At 39.3% G+C, this 20119-nt stretch overlaps 1 long non-coding RNA gene across 1 annotated transcript; it reads right to left on the bottom strand.

The window, feature by feature from the left end:
- Positions 1-1565: 1565 nt before the first annotated feature.
- Positions 1566-11424, bottom strand: LOC115347079. The gene is made up of 4 exons (XR_003925370.1): positions 11300-11424; positions 3433-3449; positions 2211-2332; positions 1566-1856 (listed from the first exon to the last, which is right to left on the bottom strand). It is a non-coding gene; the product is annotated as an uncharacterized LOC115347079 (long non-coding RNA).
- Positions 11425-20119: the final 8695 nt, after the last annotated feature.

Consider the following 20119-nt stretch of genomic DNA (forward strand, 5'->3'; position numbering starts at 1 on the left):
ATTGTACTTCTGTGTGCAGCAGTGATTACTGTGATCTGGTTCCAGAGGTTGAAAAGTAAGATGACAGTGCAGAGATAACAGTCCAACCTCTTTTCTCTGCTAAATGCAGATGCATAGCTAGGGCAGGAGAGCTCCATACTACACAATCCAAATGTTCTGTAACTGTTAAAGCAATTTCCTATGCCAAAATAATTTGAAAGTACATATTCAAACATTAAAAATAGTAGTTCTGTTACCCTGTTTGTCTTTTTCCCCACAAAGTAGAAACTTGAAAATGTGTGTTTTTATTTAGAGAAACTTCAAGGATTTATTTTCTTTTTGCTGAATTTTAAAACTCAACAGTCAATTTTCTCAACCAAACAGCAGGAGATACCAAAATTAATGTGAAAGGACAGTCCAAACCATCTCACCCTCCTTCCAAGGCCTACTTTCATGTAATGACTCTTGTGCTATAAACACTCCGTATGTTCCAGCTTCAGTTGTCAGAGCTTCTTGCTGTCTGTGCTCTGGAGGCACTGGAACAGATGGTAATGGAGCTGTGCCACATTCAAGGTTTGCACATGCAAGTTTCTAAACAGAGACAAATCGGCTGAAAATGGGAGTACATGTTAACTGTGCTTGATGGAACTGAGTAAGAACCTCTCTCAGGTGTTTGCAGAAAACACTGCTTTTACTCTCAGTCTGAGAGTTCGGAAAAATTTTGGGACACCTGTGAAACTCCGCAATAATCAGGAGTTCAGTACAAGATGAAATTATGTCTTGATCCTAAACTCATTCATTGTTGTGAGTTGGTATTATCCATCAAATGGCTATTAAGGATTCTAAATTGTGAAAGCTAGTAGGAACAAATTCTTTGAAATAAAATCACTCTGTGTTTGTTTTCACCCTTAGAGAACAGTTTTCTCTGAAGTGAAAAGCAAGAGTTACAAATTTTTTACGTTTCATCTTCTTGCATGACAGATTAGGTTTCTTAAGAATCTTTGGTGAAGGATCTCAAGAAAGGTGTTTTGAAAATGCATGTACACTTCTTTGTTTATGTTACATCATTATGGATTAAAGAAAATCAAACAGAGAAAATCAAACAGGTATGTGAGACGTGGCTTTCCTCTACAAAAGCTTTGTTGACCCATCTCTGTGATACCTGTTTTATCCGTTTCTCTGTTAATCCTATCTATTTGGCTGGTGCAGAACTCCAGCATCTCACATTAGGAGTTTTAGCACAGGTGGTTAGTGTTCGACTGAAAATGCAGACGTACTATGAGAGATTTCTGGTTAGCATTTGAGCAGTGGTATCCATACCATTTTCATTCTTAATGAACCAGGTATTTTTCTTCCTGTGATCAGTAGTTAATACTGTAGTTAACAAAGGCAGATATTTTTCTAGTATAGTTCCAGTGCTCCTATATATGCAGAGGAGTCAAATTAGTAATCGTTTTTTCTTGTGCATATTTTAATTGCCAGTGTTTTACTGAGGCTGGCTATCTATTACCACCTTTTGTACTTTCAATATTAAGATAATATAGGGGAATTCATCTCGCCTGTCAGGAAGCAATGAGGGCTGGCTGCTCCCTATGGCACAGGGTGCTGGGAGCCAAGGGGGACCCCACGCCAGCAAGGCAGGATCTGTCCCACCGTCCCCAGTGAGGGAGCAGGGCAGGCCAGGAGCAGCCCAGAGCCCAGGTCTGTGGGCAGGTTTGTGGAAGCAGAGCAGGGCTGTGAGAAGTCAGCCCACGGGTTGGGGTCATGGTCAGGCCCGATGAAGCACAGCACCAGGACTGCTGGGCAGGGCCACGGTGATGGGGCAGGGTGGAGGCTAGGCTGGGATGGCAGCCCGTGGGCTGGGCCCAGGGTGAGACCTGACGAAGGGAACCAGAGTCAGATGCAGCCCCGGGGTCTCCAGGCAGGGCCGCGGTGATGGGACAGGGCTGGGGACGAGCAAGGCAGCCAGGCCCCTGGCCCGGGTCTGGCTGTGGAGCATCTGGGGTGCAGCTGGGGCTGGAGCTCAGCGGGGCAAACGCTAGGGCCTCAGCTGGAGGCAGCTGCCAGGGACAGGGGGTCAGCCCCGGCCACGAGCTCCTGCAGCGTTGTCCCCGTGTCCCCAGAGGGAAGGGAGCAGCCCCCGGCCGCGCCGTCTCTGAGCTGCCGGAGTGCTGGCAGCCGAACCCCCAGCAGTGGGGAGGGCACGTGCAGGGCCCTCCGTCATCAGCCACCTCACGTTAGATGTCTGATGGTGTTCTGCTCGTGTCCAGGTGAGAGTCTTTGCTCCTCCTTGCAGTTACTGGGGTAAACCCCAGTGTCTTCCGAGGGCGGTTCATCCCCAGTGTCTTCAGCCCTGATGTAAAATGATGGTTTGACTAGCTAGCAGTGCTCGTTTCTCCCCACGTTCCAGAAAGCCAAGTTTAACAGGAAAGTTTTATGACTTTTAAACACCTACAGTTTATGAATGTGGTAATGTATGATTGAACTTATGTTTTCTGACACCAGGCCTTCTCTGTAATGCTAATGTGCTTATATTTAATTGGGAAGGGAATTAGGTAGAAAGAAATAAAATTTTATGAAGATGTATTTTTGCTTTAGATCATTTTGTCCTTCCATTACAAATTAAAATCAATATGTGGTTATGATACTGGTTGTTATTGGGGTCAGAGTGAAACCTGCATTTTGGGTGAAGGAGTTTGTTGTCTTTTCTGTAGTTTTTGGTTCATAGGAGCACAAATACAGCACAGTGTTGAAATTTACTTATCCGTTGAAATGGGAAATTTTAGGCAAATGGCTGGCTCAGGTTCTGGGCAACCTTGGTTAGATATTCTGTAACTTCAGAGGGGAAATGGCAACTGAGTAGCAATTGGAATGAATCTGATCAAAGGGTTTTTATCAGAAGTTTCTGGAGGCTGTAAGAGAAGGCCTCTGCGCTTGCACCTTCTCAGGACAGGGAGGTGAGGGCAGCCATGAGCAGAAGGGGAGGCCGTGCAAGAAGGCAGTGCTGGTGACACGGCCAGTTGTCCCGGGCGCCAGTCGGTTTGTAGGTGGGCTGCAGCGTATTCACGCCCAGCTTTGCTGTTCGCAGGGATGATGGCTAGGGCTCACACCTAAGGACCGCGCCTGGGAGTAACATGTAAATGATTGTGTTGTATCTCAGCAACTGGAGATAAAGGTGGTGGTGGTGGTACTGGAGCTCACTTTTATGAATAGAAAAAAAATCAAAGTCATAACTGATTAAACCATAGCTAAAAGTAAAGAGCCAAATTACAGCATCACTGTTTAAGCAAGACTGACTGGAATGTAAATGATAACCCTATATAGGTTGTTTTGCGTGTGCACGATGTTTACAAACGGTACGTTAATGATCTCCAGCATCCAGCAAGAAGTTTTATTTTAAAATCTTTTTTGTGTTTTTATTTAAAAGACTGAAATGGAATGTTCAAAACTTACCCCAAAACATCTGGAGGCTGCAAAAGAAAAAAATAGCTTAGTTCCTTATCCACACGAGCACAACTTTTCAAATTAGATGTTGTAAATGAAAGGTTGGGCCCTGACAGGCCACTGTCAGCACTGTGAATGTCAGGCTTTGGCCACAATGGCAATGCTTTACAGTTACATGAAGGCTCTTTATTGAAGCCACTTGAACAGTACATTTTAGACTGTTTAGTCTCAAATTGCACATAGTTTCACAAGGTAAACATAGGAAAAAGTTAACCCTTCCTTAAAAAGCAGCTAATGAAGGAAAGCAAAACTACAGATGTCATAACTGCTTATTATGCAGCTCAAGCACAAGTTCCTTCTACTCTTTTTGGTGTTTGGTCATAATAGATTACATTCTTTTTCTGATAAACAGAGGCTAGCCTGCAGTGTCAAATTTGCATACAATTATGCATCTGAAAGGGATGGTGGTAGGACCCTAATCAAACAGAAATACAAGCAACTGCATTTGCAGAGAGGATGCTCATGTAAGTTTTGATTAGGAGGAGGTAAAGGTGCTCCTTCAAGGAGCTTAAATATTAGAAATATCAGGGGCTTTTTCTGGCCTGCTGTATATTATAACAGCAGCCTAAACTATAAATTAGTATCCCATTTTAGAAGCTGATGCTTGTTTTCCGTGGTAATAGCTCCGTTCATGAGCAGCACTGTGGATGTCAGAATAATTCCCCTTGGGAATTGCATGTTCTTAATACAGCTATTTTGTTTAAGCAATAACTTACAGGCATATTGGAAATATGAGGTAGCAACCATGTATTGCATGCTGAGTATATGCAGAGGACATGCACCAAAATGTTTATTCAGAGCACTGCAGGGCCCTTTTCCTGCTGAGGTTTACATTGTGCCTAGAAGCAGTGTTATATTCAGAGTTGAATTTTTACCGAAAACAAAGTCTTGTGAAAGAGTTTATTGCTATAAACTTATATGTCAATGCTGCAGAATTTCCACAGTAAGGAACTTTTAAAAATACAGGATTGGGTCTATGCTACAAAGGAAAGAATGTCTTTAATTAATTAATCTGCTGTCTTGGCTGCATTACTTTTTAATGGCTGCAGGATTGCATATTCAGTGAATAAACGGGTTGTCCAGATGGTCCTTAAATGATACTTTGAAACTGATTTTCATGAGAATATCTAAAGTAGTCACCAAAGGAGACACTATTCTAAAATTAAGTCATATAATATGTTTGCTGCAAGGCAACTACGTGTCCTCATAGCCTCATAGCTTGAGTTAATTCAGTATCTAAAAGTGAGCAAGGAGGAAGGGACAATGATTCACAGCGTAACTCCAATGCTGGATACTCTGGTCCTGTTTTCAAAAATGGTGTTTATTTCTCATGGTTTCCCTTACTCCCAACCTGACAAAGAGTAGGTCATATCCCTTCTTGAAGTGCTTAGTGCTGTATGCACACTGACTGTTGCATATCAAAATGACAGATAATTTACATACATGTTAATTTGGATACCTTTGGGGAACATTTTGACGTTTTCTTAATGTGCAGATAAAGTATTCTTTCTTTATGTCACTTTTAAAGATAAACAAAAGTGGTTTTCAGTTCTGAATTGAATGCATGCTGTATCTTTCATTCTTTAAAAAGACCTTAAACCTGAGACCTAATAACCTAGATCTGAGTACAACTGATGCCCGTAGCCTTGTTCATAGCATGATTATGCTGTGAGTAACCCAACTGTAACTAATGGCAGAAAATCCCCAGGGTGTAAATTCCCATCCAGCATGAAGGGATTATAGTCTAACCCTTAGTGATGAAATGATCTTGTCAGAGTTCACAACCTTTAAAACAATATGGTGCCTAGCAGCAAATCTGTTTAATACAGGTAATGTTCTTGCATTTTTGTTTTGTTACTATGCATACTTTAATAGAAACATCACCATTCTCAATTAGCCCATGTTTAGTAAGATTTTATTGAGTTGTTCAGTGTTAAATAAAATTGGTGAATATAAGTTATGTACAATTTATACAAACAAAGCAAGGAATTCAGGAAACAAATCACTAGGTAGTTGAGTTTTTTATAAGATGTCTGACAAATTTAGATGAAAGGAACTACTTTCAGGTTAATGCTTTTTTTGACAGATGAGCCTCTCAATATTCTTAGAAAGTGAGTAAGTAAGTACGACTGAGCAACATACCAGAAGTTTAGTCTGGGTGGAGGTAAAAATGGTAATCCACATACTTCTCTGTTTCTTTGCCAGTGTAAAAGTCTGCTTCATCAGTGCTTTGTTTCCCTTTTCCTCTTTAGCTGATAGCTGTCTCCTGTGTGCTTTGTCTATTAACTTAATACAAGCAATGTTTACTGAAATGTCATGCCTAATTGTAAGTGATAATGCTGTATGCATGAGAAATGAAGAGTAGAAGGGAGTTTTCTTTAACCTATTTCAGCTGCACAGAACAGTTTAAGATGCAACCTAGATTTTATGGGTCTGAACTAAGATTAAAGGGCATTTTTTTTCATGTAGACAAATGCGCTTATCCATTTTTATTCTGTTCACAGATTAAATCCCAATATTCAGTCTGGGAACAAGCTTTTAGATACCAAAATGACAAAGAGTATTTTTCATGGGAAGGTAGGAATCTGGAGCCTGTGCTTAAAAATACCATGCACATCCTTACTGTTAAACTCACTTGTTTAAAGCAACAGGATAAAATCCTGGTTCTGATAAGGTCAATAAGAGTCTTTTGCAAAAAAAATCCAACAATTCAATACCAAGAATTTCACCATAGTCTGTTTTTCAAAGGCTTACCTTGGAAATGTCTGATCAGCTATTACTCTTAACAGCCATCATACTCTCTCTCCCAGCCTTGTCTGACAAGAGAATAGGTCCTGAAAGGCTGGAATAATACCAGAATGTTTGCCTGTCCAGACGAAATGGCTGAGAATTTTACTGTTTTCTGTTCCAGTTATTAGTAGTTACTACTGGTTTTATTACTGAAGAGTATGACTTTCCTTTGGAGTGGGAGCATAGGCTTAAATCTCTGAGGTTTAATTCATAAACTTAAGCAGAGATTTAAGTAACTCATCTAGCAGACACTGGATGGAGCCCTACTCTCTGAGGATACCCATTTCAACTATATCTGAAGTGGAAACGCGGATCAGAGATGAAAAGCCGCCCTAATGAATCCTTCAGGCATTTTCTCAAGATATGTTGAATCTAAAAATAGCATGTCGAACAGCAGATGTGTCTCCACGTCCAAGGCAGATACTTTATGCCCACCACAGGAAGGACAGGGCCTTCCTATGGGGCCTGTCTTGTAGAGACGCAGAGTCTGTGACTGGGGGAAATGCCTGAAGCGAAAGGGAATGATAAAAATAAGTTAATTCCAAAACCCAGTCAATCTGGGTTTGATTGCTGGGTTCCTGCACTGGAGAGGGGAGTTCCTCTGAAGCTGAATGCCTAGGGAAGAGGACTGTGAGCCAGCAGCTGAAGCCCCTAGGCACAATGACAACATGTTTTGGAAAGTTCTGGATGGAGTCTTTTGTTTCTTTATTATTCTGTGGTTATGTGTATGCCTGTGCTGGAAATGCAGTTTTGCTTCATCAACCACACTTGTCTATTTATAGATTTATTTTTTAAATCAAAATTATAGAGTAGCTTTGCCAGTACTTATTACACAGAAATAGTCAGGACAAAGCCCTTTAAAACTACAAACATTTTCAGGCCTTTCACTAGTATATTGAGGGTTTAATTCTTAGAAAGAAAAAAGTAGCATTGGAAGCATAAAGGTAATATTTCCTGTTTTTTTAAAATGTAAGTAAAGGCATTTTTGAGTATTCCAAATTTCCCTTTCCTCTTCTTCCACTTCCCTTGGGCAGGCAGTGGCAGCATCTGTCTTGGGTAAGAATGGATTATAGGTCAGTCAGCACGCCAGGGCTTTAGCTAGCACTCTCCTTCCTTAGCTAAAGGAGATTAAACTGCTTCGTCTGGCTAGTTCATTTTCACTGGCTTGAGAATTGGTAGATTGTTTTTATTAGGCCCTGATAATTTTAAACATAGTCTAATGTGGTTAGTGCTTGTTTTGCTAATAGATTGGCTGAATGGCTTACTGCTTGTTGCGTTCTCATTTTTAATTAGTTCAGAGGCTTAATGTGTAACCCCTTGGTTATATTAATCTTTGCTTTATTATAGCTGAAACTCTGCCAGCCAGTTTTTATTGAACAGTGTCCTCTTATTACCTGGAGATGCATTCAGATTTTCTTTTAGATTATGTTGCAGATTCAAGAGATTGCACATACATAACAGAATGTCATGGGCTGGGTCCCATTCTACATCTAGAGAGGAATGTCTGTGAGTTATTTTCCAATGCATTCGAGGAAGGGGAGTCTCAGCTTCGCTAGTACCGTTCTCTCTTTAAGCATATAACTTCCTGGAGAGTCTGGAAGAAACAGTTACAGACAAGAATGTGTCCACATCAGGGCTGAGGAGGTAGGGAGCAAGTATAGATCTGCAGAAGAGCACCTGCCCTGCCTACCATCCCTCATCATTCTCAGTCTCATCAGAATCCAGCTGATGAAGAGGGAATGCAGCCACTCCAGCATTCCCAACTGTTGTAATTTCAGTGTTGAAGCCAGCTTCATGAGACAGCCTGTCTTTTACTGAGGGATTCTCTGACGATTATCTATTGAAAGCCCCAAAAAGATGATTTTAATAGAGAGATGCTGCAGAGGTAAAAGGGAAGCTAGAGGGAATCAGTAGAGAGCACAGAAGTAAGGAGGTAAGACCTCAGTGCAAATGGTCCTTACCTTCGCTGGATTACAATTCACATCCAGTTTGCCTCCGCAAAGGCATCTTTGCCTCCTGCCTGCTTAGCTTTGGACCCTGACCTCATGCTTTGCACGTCTCACTGACGTAATAGTGTCGTGAAAAATGTAGTTGCGTGCATATGTACAACACAGTCTGCCAGTTCCAGAGCTTTGTGCTATTCCTGTGTTTCTTGTGTATGCATGAGGTTGTGTTCTTTATATCTTATTGACTGTAAAAATGGCTGACAAATGTTTGCTTAAACTTCAAAGCCAAGAAAATTGAAAAAGTATATCTTTGATATGCGCTAGACCTAGACTCTTTAAGTCAAACTGTTGCAATTCACAGGGAGTTTTAAAAACTTTTGAGTGAAAGATCACCTGATCTGGACATAGATCCACTTCTGTGGTAAATACAGTTCTGCTATCTTTTAAACTAATTACTTCAGTTTTATCTGGGCAATTGCTTTTCTTGGAGTCTAAAGTAGCCCACTTGGATGGGTATTACACCCATCACTGGCACTGACTGAAAAGTATCTCTTAGAATTACTTGTACTTAGATCTATCTCCTTTAACTTTAGTTTAGCTTGTTAGCCCAAAACTATCAGGTTGACTACCTGCTGAAATGACAGCTGACAGCTTCAGATTCCTACAGGCTTTAAACCCTGTCTTATTTTTGTTCAGGTTGGATTTATTGCAGTCAGAGTGCCAAGATGTAATTTACAGGAATGAGATCTTGGCTGCATTGAAATGTATGGAAATTTTACTTTCAATGTCTTTTCTATTTGATGGCAAAAGTCTCGCAGTCTTAAAAGGGGTAAAAATTTATTTCTGACTCCCTAGATAAGCTTTTCAAGTTAACCTGAAGTTTAGAGAGGTCTTTAGTATTTCTTCTGTAATCATTTCAAACTTACCAAAAATTTTGTGGTTAGATTTTTATGTCTAATATTAGTTAGTGAAAAGTTTAGGAGATGTACCTTCAGTTTGTAAGAGTAAATGAAACTAGGATGCTGATGAGTCTGCTCACTGCAACCACTATTCATGTTAAATCTTGCCCACCTAGTGAATCATGTGTGATATTCCTGTGACTTAGAAAACTGCAACACCTGTTTATGTAGGCATGATCTTTTCTGAATTGAATGAAGACAGTGGGAAACAGTAACCTGGTAAGTTGTAATGAGGTTGGAAATGGGAATGGGTGTTCTGAATTTTCTGATGTATTTGTTCCACTGGAGATACACCAAAACTGGAACATGGTGCTGATTGCTAAGTTTTCTAACGGAAATCAGGCAAGTTTGCTGTCACCTCACGAATGCTGCCTGCCCTGTACCCCTTCTCCCCAGAGCACAGCCTGGTGTCAGAGCTGGGAACTCGGGCCTGAACTGCAGCTTTCAGGACTGTTTGTCATAGCAAGGAATCTGAGAGGAACATCCCTGAAATTGTATCCCTGTTCATATTGAGCACTGGAAGCATTCCCTCACATACGGGATTTAAAAGGAAGCTCACGTATTTACTTTGTCCTCTCCAAGTGCTGCAAAGTGTTCTGTGATGGTGGCACATAAAGGAAAGAGGCACAGAAGTGCACAAAAGCTGTTACAAATTTCTGAGCACTAAAAACCATTACTTGTCTCTTCACAGTATCTCCCTCCTCCTCATTTTCTGTGCCTTGCAGAATTTATTTTTGTCGTCTTTGTGGTAAGTACAGATTGTTAGCAGTGTCCCTGTAAAGCCCAAATATGAAGGCAGTTTGGAAAACATTACTTAGTTAAAAAAATATTCCTACAAGTATTTTTAAAAGTTGTTTATTTAGGATGTAAGTAAAACAAATGGAAGAAGTGGAAAGAAACAGACATGTTTAGAGGCTTGTTCACATCAAATAATATGTAGAGCTATAGAAATTAATTGTTGTATGTGTGAGGCCAGTAATAACCATAAAAATTAAGAAGTAAACAGGCCATCTTTTTGCCTCACTGAAAAGGCTTAACACTGACCAACAAATGCTCCAATAGAAGCTGTGCCAGAGTAACTGTTTGTAAATTAGTTCTTCATTCTCAAAGGCAATGTTATTTCCATTAGAGCCATATTGAATAATAATTTAAAAGCTGTCCAAGGTTTCTTACTGTTTCTATGGCTTTGCACATGATTATCAACTAAGTTTGGTTTTTTGGATTTTTTTATTTATCGACCTAGGCTATTTCAAACACTGTTGGACAAGTCAGTATTTTAACTTATCTTTCAACATGTCTTCCTCTCATGAGACAAACATTTTTTTAACCTTCACATGAGTATATACTGTCATGGTATTTGCACAGTGGGCTTGTAAACTTCAGTTAAACATAAATGCTATGTGAGCTGTTGAGGAAAATCTTAGGTGTTACCCAGTTCACTACAGTAATATGGTATACAGTAATATTGTGTGCCATGTACTAATACTAGGCATGAAAAATACATAAATAGCCTACCTCTTCGCCTCACAAAAAGAACTGAAAGGACCCATCGGTAAGAAATGCAGAAGAGAGGGGTGCTGCCCTGAGAGGTGTCCTGTTGGAGTCCTTGTCCTGCCCTGGGCTGAGCCTGCCTCAGGACATGTGCTTCCCTGCAGTTGGGGGCTTGCGTATGCATATGCATCCCAAAAGGGATGAGCAGAGGCTAGGTCACATGCTGTGCTCTTGATCCATATTTGAATACCATGGAGTTTAGCCCTTTGTCCATAAGGGTTAGTATATGCTGCATCATCTTAAAAGCAGCTCAGAAATGTCATTCCTCAAATTCCCAGTCTCTACAAGGGACCTGCCACGAGGCAGCTCAACTGTTCATCTCCCACCTCAGTGACACAGTCTGATATCTCTGGCAGTCTCTTCAAACTAATTTCTTTATTAGCCTAAGCACCTTCAAGTAATTAGATATTAAAGCTATTAGCAACAATTCCATATGCAGCGATGCAGCCTGAGTTCAGAAAACATATGGACATCACAAACTGTAATGAGCAGGCATTGTCTTTAGAGGAGAAAGAAAAGATGTTTCTTTTACTCTGTAATCATGAAGTGAATGTTAATCAGAATAGTTACCATTTCAGCTAGTCTCCATCAGGATTCAGAGAAACAGAATATAGTAGCATTTCAGTCCATTCCCTCTTGGACACCAGCACCACTAATACAGGCCAATATGTCACCTGGGAGCTTGCTCGTCTGGGTAGGAGATCTGGGAAAATACAAAGTATTAGTTGTCAGATCTCCTTTCATTCCTTTAAGTGCATTTCCTGTAGATCAGCGTAGCTGCAGTGTTTGTTGGGACATTGCTGTCTTTAATAAGCTCTTCTCAGTGATCTTTTGTAATAGTACAAAGCTAAAAAGCAAAGGTAGTGTGCTGCCAAACTATCTGACATACAGATATGCAGTTGTGACCTGAAATAAATGACCTGCCTGCAGGGCATCTTCTCTTTTTTTTAATTTTTAATTGATAAATCACTACAACAAAATCTACCTACCCATGGGACAGCAAGGTAGGAGAGTGCTACTTTAGTCAACTGCAGTGTAACTGGGTGGAAGTCATCTTTTACTAACTTGGAAGCAGGAAGAATGTAAATCTGCCCTCTGATAGCCCCCAACCTCAGTTAAGCTCTTTGATCAGCACCTGGCTGAAGTCCTAGCTTGTTCTCTCTTTCTGTTGTTCCACTTCTTTCTTCTATTTGTAATCAACAGGCTTTCCAAGCTTCCTCCTCTGGGAAGCACAGGAACCATTGCTTCCTTTTTTGCACTGTGCTGTCCTTTTTTTTTTAAAATGAGAAAAAGTAAAGTTGCTTGGGAAAGATAATAATGAGGTTTCTCATTTACTGACACTCAGCGCGTTTGTCTATACATTACAATACTGTCAAGACCTGTCCAACCACTATTTAACTTGTTCTGTGACACTTTTATCCTTAAGCTCTGTCCATCTCAGTATTGAATTAAGATCACCTTGGAGGAGTTAGCATGGTCCCAGGTTTGATGCTTCCTGCATACTTCAGTGCTGCTGCAGACCAATAATTACAGTGGTAATTCTGCTCTTATTTAAAGTGGAGCATTATTATTTTGTCTTTCATGGCAAAAATAAGCCTTAACTAGTGTAAACCCTATGAACTTCATAGGATTGTGCCATGATCAACATTTTTGCCGCCAAGTATAAGTGTGTGGAAACTCCAGACTCTCCAGGTTAAGCCTGAATAAACTGAGTAAGTCACTGAATCATTCCAGCCACTGACATGGGACGAGCAATCTGTGAGCACTGCCTCGCAGCCACAGACACAGAAGGACACTGACAAGGACCACATAGAAGCTTTCCTCGGTGACTTACATGGTTAATTTTGGTTTTGCAATAAATCAACACAAACTTACTAAACTTGAAAGAGTACTTGCTTATCAGTGATGATGAGCATTGTGTAAGTATAGCAACATCTTTGTATTTATTGTCTAAACTTCCAGGCTTATAGGAAAAGCCTTGTTTTTTCTTAAAGCCATAGAATCTTTGTCTCTTTCTAATGGCTTTAATTGCTATTTTGGAGGGGGTTGTTTCTTGTAGAAAACCTAAATTTCTTTAATTGTAGTATCTGCGAAGCAGATGCCAAGCCTCCTGTGTCTGAATTCTGTCTGTGTTTGTATGTCTGTAGTGAATCATAGAATCATATAGGTTGGAAAAGACCTTTAAGATCATCAAGTCCAACCCTAAACCAAACACTGCCAAGTCCACCACTCAACCATGTCCCTAAGTGTTCTTCACTTAGAATAACACACATATACAGCTGGTTGAATTTTGTCTCATTGCATTGGATGTATCTGAAGCTGAATTACAGAAGCATATGCACTGTCATATTGCACTATCTCCACTTCATATGCATGCCTACACTGTATCCACTGTGTATACCACTGCGTGACTGAAAAGGACGATGTAAGCAGATCATGGGGCTTACCAGCCATCCTTTCCAGTAGCTATGACTAGTGGTGGCTGGCACCAAATGTGTAAGACGCTGAAACACTCAGGAGGTGGTTTGAAGACAGTGTGCCTTCTCTTCTCATTTCATCTCATTGTGAACCAGTGGTTGTAAATTTTTGAACTAATGGTGCAACACTTCTGGTGAACCAACAGCACAGCCACATGGACCTGAGAATTCATACAACTTTTTGTTTAATAGTAGTATTTAAACCAGCTGCAGAGCAGTTACCATAGCTCCATTGACCAAGAGGAGCCAACTGTCTACAGTTTGGGAACTGTTGATTTAAAAAATTATTAAACCATTTAATGGTGGGTTGCTACTTCCTAGAAGTTAGTTATTGTTAAGAAGGATAACAAGATACCAGTAGTTAAAGAAACATTTTCTTTGTAAGAAGCATCTTTCAGGTGTGTCCATTCTTGGCTTCAGTGATTTCCTTTGACAGTGAGTTCTGAATTACAGGCTGATGTAAAAGTGTTTCCTTTATGAAATTCTGATTGTCCACATTTTTATTTTCTGAAGAACTAACTGCCTCTGTGATTTCAAGTCTGCTTCACCTCACAGTGATTTTTTTTTAAAAAGCAACTCTTCCTATTAACTGAATTACATACTTTCTTTCATGTGTCTCTCTTCTGTGGTCAGGAATATCAAATTCAGTTAACACTTATTAGTTATTTGTCTGTACACTACTACTACCAATACTTAATACATAAAGCAGATTAGTTCTGATTTGAGGAATAAATATATTGAATGTGTACTGTAGCTGTTCTTCGTAAAATAAATCTTACTGTTGTTAAAGTAAACTTATATTACCATGTACTGAAGGAACTCTATTGAGTGGTTACTGTATTTGATGAATTACCACTCTGATGCTTTGCATTTAGAGAGGTGATCTGCCACATTCAAGGAACACTAAAGGTAATGGAAGTGTATTTTTCAAACTGTAGATCAAGGACAGAAGCTTGTGATGCACTCTCCTACCTTTTGGAGAGTAGCCAAGCATAATATTTAAAACATCTTTTTCTTCTGTGGACCATCCAATTACTACATCAGTTACTACATGAGTAAGATTAAGCAACATTTTTCAAGATTAGCAGAATAAAGAGCTAAATAAAGCCATCAGTGAATTTAAAGTAAATGCAAGGTGAGCCAACAAAAATGGAGAATGAGCAAAGATCTAAATATTCCATCTGGACATTCACAATCCAGAAGGGATTGCAGCTCTGTCAGAAGAGGGTTAGTGTAAAACAGCTTGACTCTTAGAAATCAAATCAAGTTCAGCACAGTGCAATTGTTGTTGATCAAATACACATTTTCCAGTGAAACCATCTGCAATGTGATTTGTGTGTTGCCTGACCAGAATATATTTATGAGAATGCACTAGTGTGTTGCAGTAAATGAGTTTCTGTGCTATTGTTGACAACTTAAGTGATTCTTTTCATAAAATTGGAAAATAATCATAGTGCTGCCCATCTAGAAAGTGGGAATATTCAGAGAAAGTTGAACTGTCTTTGAGATTGCTATTTAAAAGAGATGGAGGCAATGCGACACTTTGAATTACCAAAGGATTGCTAGCCATGGAATGGCAGTTGTCCAGGTCATGGGAGGAGAGGAAAACACAGCATTCACAGATACCACCTGGTTGGCCTTTTTAGATAATATCTTGCAAACCTGTAAGAAGTGGCCATTCCAGTGCCGGCTTCGACATTTGCAGATTCAAGTAAACGTCTGAGGACATCTTTGCAGTTCTGAATTGAACAGCTGCACTGTTATTAGAAGATTCATAAAACCTACAAAAGACCTCATGAATTTCTAAAGACTCTGAAATGAAGAGTGTGCAGAATAACATCTGCTCATGTTTCCTAAGGTCTATTGTTGCATCTGCCCTGACAAAGAATCCCAAAGAATGCACATTGTTAATATGTTTTCTAAACACTTCATGAGACATCGTTTCTAACAGCTCATTTGAATATCCAGGAATATCCTTTCACATGAATTCCCTCTGCAATCAAACAGGAATTAAGAGGAAAATCTGTTCTTGTTTTAATATTTGAAAAAGAAATCTGCTGAAAATCAAACACAGTTGCCAGAGGCATTGATGAAAATGGTTGGGAACCAAACGACTAGTGCCTTTCTTTGATTTTCCTTTGCTGTTACATGAAGCTTTTGTAAGTTTGCTCTCACTAGTGTTTGGGGGGAGGGAGCATACGCTGAATTTTCAATGCCTGTAAAAATCTTACAGGGCTTCAACAGCACTGAAATATTTTAATTATGTTAACAGGAGTGTTAGTGAAGAGGTTATAGGGAAATGTATCACCTCTGTATTTTCCTCTTCAAAATACTCCAAACAATAGCAGAGACAATAATGGTAATAATGAAAGTAAAATTAACTCATTATTATTAATTTAGCTTCTGAACCAAGTTTTAGTTCTTCATCCTCTTCCAAGTGTTATCGAGGTTGGGGGGGTATTTTGTAAGATGGAGGATTTTCTCTGGAGAAGCTTGAAAAAGGTAGTGCTGTAAGACAAGCTTTGTAAAGTCACTGAGCTGTATGGGGATTGTGTAGTTAAAATAGAAGTACCACTACTGCCAGAAAAAAAACATACTGCAGCACATCTGTTTAAATAGAGTGCCAAAGAAAAACTTCCCTCTTGAACGATTTGATAGTCTGAAGGATTTTCTTGTTATCGGCAGTTCATTCTATAGGTGAGTGTTCTCACAGCAACTCCACTCTGCTCTTCTGTCCAAACCCAGATTTTCTTTTCTTGCTGGGCATTCCTGTATTTTATTCTGCCTAGTCTTTCTTACACTGCCACAGAATTGGCTCAGTGCAGCAGTAGTGGCCAGTGCAGTTAGATTCAGGCCCTGTGGATGCTTTTGTTAGATTGCGTTTTCTTTCTCCATTCCATCACCAAGGTTAATGAGTAAACAAAGGCTTCGTTTAATGTTATGCCGACAAGATCATGAGTTTTAAATTTTTAAAAGCGACAATGTTAAGAAAACTTAGAACATTTGAATTTTTCTAACTAGATAATTCTGGCTTCCTTCACTATTACCTTCTGAGTATATTGGGTACGCTTGCCAAGGTACTGGGAGTTCCCTCTTGATTGACATTTTCTAATTATTTCGTGACCTTTTCTCCTGTCTCTCTCTCTCCTTCATTCTCAAGCCAGTGCTTTTTAAAATAAATTCAAACTTTTTGGATGTAATTCATGTTGATTATTGTAGGCAACGGTGCTGAAATGAGTGTATTTATTGGATGTGCTGCTTCACAGACCCTCCTTCAAGAACCTGGCTTTGTAGGTCAGAGTGGTGGGTGCTCCTCCCTTTGGGATCTGCACCTCCAATCTACTCCAGATAGGTTCAGACGACAAATATGGCACGCTCCCTGCTCCTTTACATTGTTTGCCGTAAAAGGAAGAGAGCAATGTGTTGTGTTCATGTTAAGTCAGGGTTTTGTTCTCCTCGGAACCGCTAGTGTTGGATATTGGGATGTAAGAAATTCAACTTGTACTTAGGAACTGCAGTTTTGTTCAGTACATACAGTCCTGGTGTTTAGCAATGCTGCTTCTGAACTGAAGCTCTCTGACTTTCTAGTACTGCCAGGAGTTTGTGAAAGAGCCAAGAGTAATTTTCTTTCCCAGCTGATGCTGGAGTGGAGCAGACCAAGGACCCCACCGCACTGCAGGGCTGTAGTGCCACAGTGGGGAGTATCATCATTCTTTACAGTACTCCACTTGGATTAGACTGGAATAGGATAAAATTTCAAACATGATAATTTTAATATAATCCAGATTAATAATATTATTTTAATGATCTTTTTTGAATATGCATAAATATTATTTCAATATCATCTCTAAGTTATGCAACAGGCCTTTTTGTCACTTTGAATAATCGGTAATTGAAAAATCTTTCCCATCTGTTTATAATAAAAAGCATCTGTTCAACATCTGCCAGGAAAAAAGTCTTTGGTGGAAGAGAATATGTGGATTACGGAAAACAATCTCTGTTCAGAGGCCAGAAATCATTGAGTGAACCTGCATAATCTACATTTTCAGATTTTAAAAGAATGCACTTTCAGACAGAGATAGTTACCTAGGGGAAGAGGAAAGGCTGCTGAGCTCCACCTCAGCCTTGACACACAAAATCCTCCTTTTTTAACTCTGCCTGAATTTAGTTTATTATAGCAACATTAATGAGAATCACACATTCATCCTAGAATCACACCACTTCAGATATTGACCTGTATCTTAAAAAAACAGTTATTTGCAATTATATGCTAAGTCAAGTCTGCTAACATCTTTGCTTTGGGCCTTAACTGAAGCCTTTAAAATCATCAGTCCCTTTGCAAGGTGGCCATCTACATCCGTAATCATTCTTTTTCTCTGTCCACTATGAGAAGAGGTTAGTTCATGTTCCTCCAAAATTTTTATAGTATTGTAAATACCATGCCATTATAACCTAACATCCACTCCATTCTCCTTGACTTTTTTACCCCTTTTGAAGCAATAAGGAAATTACACAATTTGTTTCTTGATTCTAGATGAAAGTTTTTTACTATTGATATGATCCCAGTCTGTAACAGAAAATCAAAGAGAGCACATCTCTCTTAAAATATCAGTGTTTTTACCAAGAACCATATACGTGAAACACTTTTTCTGAGGAAAAAAGAGATCTGGGCTGAATTGCACATTGTAGTATTTGTAAATAAAGCAATAAGTGGAATGAAAAAAAAAAAAAGTATTTTGCTATTTTTGTTATGTTTCCAGAGTCTTTCAACATAAAGGCAGAATAAATCAAAATTTGGAATATTCTTTGCTAGTCACCTGTATATGCCTTTCAAAGCACATGCACGTACTGTCTGCTAAAGAAGCACTGGAAAGCAGCAAAGCTAAGCTCTCCCACAGTGCTTGTGTTCCCTCTGATCAAACCCAAACCAAAGTGGGAATCTCCCCTTCATTTCCCGATGTCATTGCAGACACATGACCATATGAAGCTTTTCTGAGCAAGTTTGGCTTTCTTAACAGGTAGCAGGAACACATTGATAAGCAGCTGGGAGTAAGTAACTACAAAATCATAATCCTTTGTTTTGGTTTCAGAGCAGTAGCCCTCTGAAATGCATGAAAATTCAAATTCTGTTGGTTACAAAGCTAAGCTAATGCTGTTCCGAAGTGGATACTCCATAAAGCAGTGGAAGCTCGTACAAGACAGCAGAGCTAGGCAGTATTTAAACACAGGCTTCCAAACATTGCATTTAGGAAATGATAAGGATTTTGATTAAAATTAATTTTTTGCCTTTTTTTGGAAAAAAAAAATCTAGTAAAGTCAATTTACATATGATTTAGTCCATTCATAGTATGGAATCTTCTATTCCATCTTCCATTGGCTCACATACGTGAAGGGCTTGAGGGACTAAATAAATCATTATATATTCTATAGCACACTATTCCTCTGATAACTTTTCAAAGAAGAATTAGGAAGCTTGCATATTAAACACCTGCAATCCGTGATAATGATAAGGTCAACTTCAAAGATAAAGATAGATTTGTACTTGGAAGTTTGTAACTCATTATGTTCATATAAAATTTCAGTTTGATCTAGAAAGATCTCTTCAAAATTAATTCAACTGAAAATTCCATTTTTCCAGGTCAAAAATACCCCTAAAGAAAACTTAAACATTTCTAATATTCTTGAGCAATGTACTGGTAATAGAAGACATAATGGATTCAAAGAGGAGTCTGGATTGTATTCCATATGAAAAGGGTTTTTCCTTTTGCAAAGCAAATTAAACAGATGTTGCAGGATTATGGTATTTTATATTTTTCTTTTTACTAGAGTCTGTGAATTTGATGTTGTTTTAATCCAAAGAACAATCTATTGCATATTAAATATGTATCTTTAAAATACATTATTATACATTGTTATTATTATAGTAGAATAATAGAATCGTTTAGGCTGGAAAAGATCTTTAAGATCATCGAGTCCAACCATCAACCCAACACCACCATGCCCACTAAACCATGTCCTGAAGTGCCACGTCTACGTGTTTTTTGAACACCTGCAGGGATGGTGACTCCACCACTTCCCTGGGCAGCCTGTTCCAGTGCCTGACAACCCTTTCAGTAAAGAAATTTTTTCTAATATCCAATCTAAACCTCCCCTGGCGCAACTTGAGGCCATTTCCTCTTGTCCTATCAGTAGTTACTTGATAGAATAGACCAGTACCCACCACGCTACAACCTCCTTTCAGGTGGTTGTGGAGAGCGATAAGGTATATAGCTGCTGTTATAGTGTTGTTTAATTTATTAAATATATTACACTATATTAGGTTAAATTAGTATTACATTACATATATTGATATTTACATGTGCGTATTTAAAATAGATGTGTATTTATGTGTGTTAAGCTGTATCAGTGTTGTTGCATGGTTTTGCACAGATACGAAGGCAGGCAACTGAAGTTTCTGCCACATGTTCTTTAATGGTGCTAGAAAACTGCATTCAAATAATACCAATTAGACGTGGGCAGGCTGTCCCAAAAGAGCTTTCCTTTCTCTCGTTATTGCTAATTGTACAAGCTTTAGTCAAGAAAGAGTGGAATTCAGCCCTAGGAAGCAGTTCTCCTGTCTTTTCTAATAATGTCTCAGAAATCCTAGCTTGCTGGAGTTTGAAAGACGACTCACACTAAGCAGGCTGAGGTAGAGGAGTGAGTGGGATGCATAGCGACGATGTACCATAAAATGGGAGGGATTTTTTTGATTACTGCTTTATCTGAAACACACATTAAAACTCCGTTGGTTCTGAGATATCTTACAAATAGCTGGGTACTTCTGTCATTATCTCATGGTCCAAGAATATTCATTTTCTTTGCAGAAATGCAAAAAGACTGAGGATTTATGGTGAGAAGGATGGGAGGACGGTGC

The sequence above is a fragment of the Aquila chrysaetos genome, chromosome 10 (assembly GCF_900496995.4).
Source record: "Aquila chrysaetos chrysaetos chromosome 10, bAquChr1.4, whole genome shotgun sequence".
NCBI classification, from domain to species: domain Eukaryota; kingdom Metazoa; phylum Chordata; class Aves; order Accipitriformes; family Accipitridae; genus Aquila; species Aquila chrysaetos.